The sequence below is a fragment of the Triturus cristatus genome, chromosome 7 (assembly GCF_964204655.1).
Source record: "Triturus cristatus chromosome 7, aTriCri1.1, whole genome shotgun sequence".
Taxonomy (NCBI): domain Eukaryota; kingdom Metazoa; phylum Chordata; class Amphibia; order Caudata; family Salamandridae; genus Triturus; species Triturus cristatus.
Window position 1 is genome coordinate 14778612 of NC_140590.1, and position 6852 is coordinate 14785463.

Consider the following 6852-nt stretch of genomic DNA (forward strand, 5'->3'; position numbering starts at 1 on the left):
CTGGAGGGTGGCAGTGAGGGAGTCTGAGGAGGAGGTCATGAGGGGAATCGGCTACAGAGAGATGAGGGGCACTGATGGAGGGTGGCAGTGAGGGAATCCGAAGAGGAGGTCATGAGGGGCAGGGGCTATGGGGAGATGAGGGGCACTTGTGTCATGTGGCAGTGAGAGAATCTGAGGAGGAGGTCAATAGGGGGGGGGGCCATGGAGGGATGAGGGGCACTGGTGGAAGGTGGTAGTAAAGGTATTTACGGAGAAAGAGGTTATTGGTGTGGCGCCAAAAAACACTTTTGCATCAGCGCTGAAGCCGGCCCTGTCATGGCGTTTCTGTTTTTGTTTATTTAATTAGCAGTCGGGTCATAAGGAATACTGTGGAACATACTTTAAAGTGCGTGCTAATTATATTTACTGCTATATTCAATGTTTTAAGTTTGAAAGAGATTTTACTAATGTTTTTACCGGGGGAAATGAAAGTGGAGCCCGATGGTGCCTGATATGGGGCTGGGGCCCAAGGTCAGCTGTGAGATAAGGTGCACTGGAGGCGAGTAGTGGATAATCAAGCCTGGAAGGGAGTGCGTTGCAGAGTCCGGGGTCAGGTGGAGGTAGTAATGAAGAGGGATTCCCCCTGAAGGCTCGCACAGAGGGAGCCTGTAAGGGAGTGCGTTGCAGAGTCCGGGGTCAGGTGGAGGTAGTCATGAAGAGGGATTATCCCTGAAGGCTCGCACAGAGGGAGCCTGTAAGGGAGTGCGTTGCAGAGTCCGGGGTCAGGTGGAGGTAGTAATGAAGAGGGATTCCCCCTGAAGGCTCGCTCAGAGGGAGCCTGTAAGGGAGCGCGTTGCAGAGTCAGGGTTCAGGTGGAGGTAGTAATGAAGAGGGATTCTACCTGAAGGCTCGCACAGAGGGAGCCTGTAAGGGAGTGCGTTGCAGAGTCCGGGGTCAGGTGGAGGTAGTAATGAAGAGGGATTCTCCCTGAAGGCTCGCACAGAGGGAGCCTGTAAGGGAGTGCACTGCAGAGTCCGGGGTCAGGTGGAGGTAGTCATGAAGAGGGATTATCCCTGAAGGCTCGCACAGAGGGAGCCTGTAAGGGAGTGCGTTGCAGAGTCCGGGTCAGGTGGAGGTAGTAATGAAGAGGGATTCCCCCTGAAGGCTCGCACAGAGGGAGCCTGTAAGGGAGTGCGTTGCAGAGTCCGGGGTCAGGTGGAGGTAGTAATGAAGAGGGATTCCCCCTGAAGGCTCGCACAGAGGGAGCCTGTAAGGGAGTGTGTTGCAGAGTCCGGGGTCAGGTGGAGGTAGTAATGAAGAGGGATTCTCCCTGAAGGCTTGCACAGAGGAAGCCTGTAAGGGAGTGCGTTGCAGAGTCCGGGGTCAGGTGGAGGTAGCAATGAAGAGGGATTCTCCCTGAAGGCTCGCACAGAGGGAGCCTGTAAGGCAGCGCGTTGCAGAGTCCGGGGTCAGGTGGAGGTAGTAATGAAGAGGGATTCTCCCTGAAGGCTCGCACAGAGGTAGCCTGTAAGGGAGTGCGTTGCAGAGTCCGGGGTCAGGTGGAGGTAGTAATGAAGAGGGATTCTCCCTGAAGGCTGGCACAGAAGGAGCCTGTAAGGGAGTGCGTTGCAGAGTCCGGGGTCAGGTGGAGGTAGTCATGAAGAGGGATTATCCCTGAAGGCTCGCACAGAGGGAGCCTGTAAGGGAGTGCGTTGCAGAGTCCGGGGTCAGGTGGAGGTGGTAATGAAGAGGGATTCCCCCTGAAGGCTCGCACAGAGGGAGCCTGTAAGGGAGTGCGTTGCAGAGTCCGGGGTCAGGTGGAGGTAGTAATGAAGAGGGATTCCCCCTGAAGGCTCGCACAGAGGGAGCCTGTAAGGGAGTGCGCTGCAGAGTCCGGGGTCAGGTGGAGGTAGTAATGAAGAGGGATTATCCCTGAAGGCTCGCACAGAGGGAGCCTGTAAGGGAGTGCGTTGCAGAGTCCTGGGTCAGGTGGAGGTAGTAATGAAGAGGGATTCCCCCTGAAGGCTCGCACAGAGGGAGCCTGTAAGGGAGTGCGTTGCAGAGTCCGGGGTCAGGTGGAGGTAGTAATGAAGAGGGATTCCCCCTGAAGGCTCGCACAGAGGGAGCCTGTAAGGGAGTGCGCTGCAGAGTCCGGGGTCAGGTGGAGGTAGTAATGAAGAGGGATTCCCCCTGAAGGCTCGCACAGAGGGAGCCTGTAAGGGAGTGCGTTGCAGAGTCCGGGGTCAGGTGGAGGTAGTAATGAAGAGGGATTCCCCCTGAAGGCTCGCACAGAGGGAGCCTGTAAGGGAGCGCGCTGCAGAGTCCGGGGTCAGGTGGAGGTAGTAATAAAGAGGGATTCTCCCTGAAGGCTCGCACAGAGGGAGCCTGTAAGGGAGCGCGCTGCAGAGTCCGGGGTCAGGTGGAGGTAGTAATGAAGAGGGAGTCTCCCTGAAGGCTCGCACAGAGGGAGCCTGTAAGGGAGTGCGCTGCAGAGTCCGGGGTCAGGTGGAGGTAGTAATGAAGAGGGATTCTCCCTGAAGGCTGGCACAGAGGGAGCCTGTAAGGGAGTGCGTTGCAGAGTCCGGGGTCAGGTGGAGGTAGTAATGAAGAGGGATTCTCCCTGAAGGCTCGCACAGAGGGAGCCTGTAAGGGAGTGCGTTGCAGAGTCCGGGGTCAGGTGGAGGTAGTAATGAAGAGGGATTCTCCCTGAAGCCTCGCACAGAGGGAGCCTGTAAGGGAGTGCGCTGCAGAGTCCGGGGTCAGGTGGAGGTAGTAATGAAGAGGGATTATCCCTGAAGGCTCGCACAGAGGGAGCCTGTAAGGGAGTGCGTTGCAGAGTCCTGGGTCAGGTGGAGGTAGTAATGAAGAGGGATTCCCCCTGAAGGCTCGCACAGAGGGAGCCTGTAAGGGAGTGCGTTGCAGAGTCCGGGGTCAGGTGGAGGTAGTAATGAAGAGGGATTCCCCCTGAAGGCTCGCACAGAGGGAGCCTGTAAGGGAGTGCGCTGCAGAGTCCGGGGTCAGGTGGAGGTAGTAATGAAGAGGGATTCCCCCTGAAGGCTCGCACAGAGGGAGCCTGTAAGGGAATGCGTTGCAGAGTCCGGGGTCAGGTGGAGGTAGTAATGAAGAGGGATTCCCCCTGAAGGCTCGCACAGAGGGAGCCTGTAAGGGAGCGCGCTGCAGAGTCCGGGGTCAGGTGGAGGTAGTAATAAAGAGGGATTCTCCCTGAAGGCTCGCACAGAGGGAGCCTGTAAGGGAGCGCGCTGCAGAGTCCGGGGTCAGGTGGAGGTAGTAATGAAGAGGGATTCTCCCTGAAGGCTCGCACAGAGGGAGCCTGTAAGGGAGCGCGCTGCAGAGTCCGGGGTCAGGTGGAGGTAGTAATGAAGAGGGATTCCCCCTGAAGGCTCGCACAGAGGGAGCCCGAGAAGTGCCACTTGCCTGATACTCCCTCCTCAGAAACCTCCTCTTCCCATCAAAGGTACATTACATGGAAAAAACACTTTTTGAGAGTGATGTTTAGAAAGAGACTTGGAAAAGAGTGCGTTTTACTGGGCCTTATAAAACTAAGAAGAGATAAAGGAGGGCCTTGAAGCAGGCCTGCCCAGACATATATGCGACTAATCGAGCCCGCAGTGACCCACCCAAATGCACCCTCGGCCCACCCAAATAAACATTCCTGGAGCCGGGCCTGAACATATGTTGTATGTGTTTGCACTGCTGGTTGCCAAATGCACATTTCAAATGAGTCGTAATCTATGGTTTATGGTGAGAGGCGTCCCAAGGAGCAAACAGAGAACACGTGGAGCTGCAGGGGCGATGCCCCAAGGTTGGAAATAGCTGAAAGGAACGGGCACGCAGGCTTCTTGGCGCTTCAGAGCAGGAAGCGCCTGTTCTCAGTGCCCGATGGGACCGCTCGGGGTCGCAGGTCACGAACAACGGTGGAGCTGAATTCACAGGTGTCTATGCACAGAGCAGCACAGCAGAGGGGCGCCATTAAAGCACCCCATTATGCGGCAAACAGCTCGGCACAAAAGCAGTCCGCCCTATGGCAGCCGCAACTCGCACACGCTGCCTGCGCTTCCCTTCTGGGTCGGACGGAGAACGCAGGCAGGGTTTATTCGTGTCTGGCATTCCCTCGTGGAATCCGCCCTCACTCACGGGGCCATGAACCCTCACTCACGCGTGGGCAGGAAGGAGGGCGCCAGCGGCAGTCTCGAGGAAAGGGTAATAAAAGGCCCGCCCGGGCAGGCAGTGGCCTCTGGTCTCAAGGCAGTGACAAGGGAACAGCAGAAGGTGACCCTCTCGTGGCCCCTCTGTAGACCGGGGTCCCCTGCCACCGCAGGAGCTGCCCCCCCTGGCCCCCCCTTCAAAGGCCTCTGCCAAGCTGTACTCACCAGCCGCCTCGCTTCTGTGACTTCCTTCCCCGGGACTGAACTCCGAAGATACCCCCACGGCTGGGGCGTGTGTCAGATGGAAGGAAGCCAAAGCCAGGCTCAGCCGAGCCCCGCGGTGATGGAGGATGCAGGTGCGTGTGCGTGCGTGCGCCTCCACACCAGAGACGAGTGCTTCCTTCGGGGCGCTTTAAGAGAGCCTGCCTGGCGAGGGCTGCTCGCAGCTCCGAGGAGGGCGGGGTCAGCTCCTACCTGCTGAGACAATCACTGACAAGGAATGTGCTGTGTGTCTGTGGGAAAGGATGCTGAGCGGCCCTCGCAGATGTGCCCCATCGCCCTGCCCCCCATCGCCCTGCCCCCCATCGCCCTGTGCCCCATCGCCCTGCCCCCATCGCCCTGCCCCCATCGCCCTGCGCCCCATCGCCCTGCCCCCCATCGCCCTGCCCCCCATCGCCTGCCCCCCATCGCCCTGCGCCCCATCGCCCTGCCCCCATCGCCCTGCCCCCCATCGCCCTGCCCCCCATCGCCTGCCCCCCATCGCCCTGCGCCCCATCGCCCTGCCCCCCATCGCCCTGTGCCCCATCGCCCTGCCCCCCATCGCCTGCCCCCCATCGCCCTGCGCCCCATCGCCCTGCGCCCCATCGCCCTGCCCCCCATCGCCCTGTCCCCCAGCGCCCTGCGCCCCATCGCCCTGCCCCCCATCGCCCTGCCCCCCATCGCCCTGTGCCCCATCGCCCTGTGCCCCATCGCCCTGCCCCCCATCGCCCTGCGCCCCATCGCCCTGCCCCCCATCGCCCTGTGCCCCATCGCCCTGCCCCCCATCGCCCTGCCCCCCGTCGCCCTGTCCCCCATCGCCCTGTGCCCCATCGCCCTGTCCCCCATCGCCCTGTCCCCCATCGCCCTGCCCCCCATCGCCCTGCCCCCCATCGCCCTGCGCCCCATCGCCCTGCCCCCCATCGCCCTGTGCCCCATCGCCCTGCCCCCATCGCCCTGTCCCTCCGAACCTGCTCTCAAGGACACTTCAGGAACAGGGAGATGAAGAGATTCGCCCAGAATCACAGGGTGTGGGCGCGCCCCCGAGGCCAGTGCTTTAAATGGAAAAAGAGAAGTGCCGGTGTTGTGTAATATCTGGTATCCCCTCGAGATCTGGTATCCCCTGCTCTTCGGAATTCTCCGGACGTCCTGCCTATTGGGCAGCTCGGACGAGCCCCCAGCAGCCCCGCCCACCCCGGGAGAGAGGAGCCTCGGCTCCAGCAGGCAGAAGGAGCTGCAGATAGAGACGCACGCATTGCAGTGAGGCGACTCTTAAACAGCCATTGAATCCCTCACGTCTTGGAGACAGGAGAGAAAACAATTCATGGTTCTGGGGATACCAGATATTACACAACACCGGCACTCACCAAATTGATTGGGGTGAGCCTGGAAGGGGCGTGTCTGGGGGCGTGGCTTCAAGGCAGCCTTGTACACTATCAGCATTTTCTTCTTCAATGTTCAAAGTGCCTTTGCCCAAGTTCTGCCCATAGCTGCAGGGTGTAATTGGTGTTTTTTGTAATTATATATAGCGTGAACTTTGCCCGAGGGCATTAACGTGAGAAGCAGAAGTTTTACGCGAAAGCAGACTTTTTTTTTTAAGGCACTTCAATGGATCTGCAAACTTTCCCTATAGCTGACAGCGCGACAGTTCCAATGTCGAGAGCTCTAGCTTAGAAAACCACAGGTGTCTTCCTGTCCTGTTGAGCTGTCAGGGTGTGAGCAGGGCCGGCCTGTTTTAACACCTCATTGCCCCTTTCTTCGCGCTCCTTTCACCGTCTCACCCCTGCTGATACACGCACCAACAGACCCATCACCGTGAGGCAGCTAATCTATCTTGAGCTGGGGAGGTCCCGAGGCGTTTGTGTTCAGGGGGCAGTCACTGCTCATCCAGGGACTGACCAGTCAACTCAAAAAGGACCCCCTGCTGCCTCATTTCAGTCTCTATTAGCAAGGGCGCCACATTTCTCTCCGCCTAAAGCGCTATCTTAACAAATACCTGCTCTGAGTGTAGGGCTGCAGCCGCAACCTAGCGCCGGAATCCACTCGACATTAAGTGTCAAGCGCCCATAACCCAGAGACTGACCACAGCATGCCACTAGGAGTACCGGTACTCTCTTAACACAAGGAGAAGTCCCGGTACTCAATGGGAGAACACGGAGAAGTGCCGGTACTCAGTACCGGTGAGTACCGGCCCATTTAAAGCAGTGCCTGAGGCTCGAACCCAGCACCAAAGTCGGCAATCTAGCCGACAGACCACATCCCCTCCCCTAGCTCACCCTTCGGCAGGCTCACCCTATAGTTCATCCTATAGCCTCGTGTGAAACGTATGAGCTGGCAGGAGGGGCGGCGCCTTTGTTTGAAGGCAAAGGAGGCCTTTCTCTGAGCCCTGCTGTGTCATGTCTGGTACCCCCATCGCATTTATTTATTTATTGAGATTTTACATAGCGTGAAC

The 6852-nt window shown here is 58.7% G+C and overlaps 1 protein-coding gene across 5 annotated transcripts in view; it reads right to left on the bottom strand.

Moving 5' to 3' along the window:
* Positions 1-5705, bottom strand: part of LOC146808689 (cell adhesion molecule CEACAM4-like) — a 130975-nt gene extending 125270 nt beyond the window's left edge. Inside the window, exons 1-2 of one of the 5 annotated variants that reach the window (XM_085615498.1) lie at positions 5372-5690; positions 4371-4634 (exon numbers count right to left, since the gene is read on the bottom strand). The gene's annotated coding sequence lies outside the window, so the exon portion shown is untranslated. Of the gene's footprint in view, positions 1-4370; positions 4635-5371 lie in introns of those variants that run through there. The other 4 variants (XM_085615497.1, XM_085615500.1, XM_085615499.1 and 1 more) reach the window with 4 other exon arrangements.
* Between the last annotated feature and the right edge of the window lie 1147 nt (positions 5706-6852).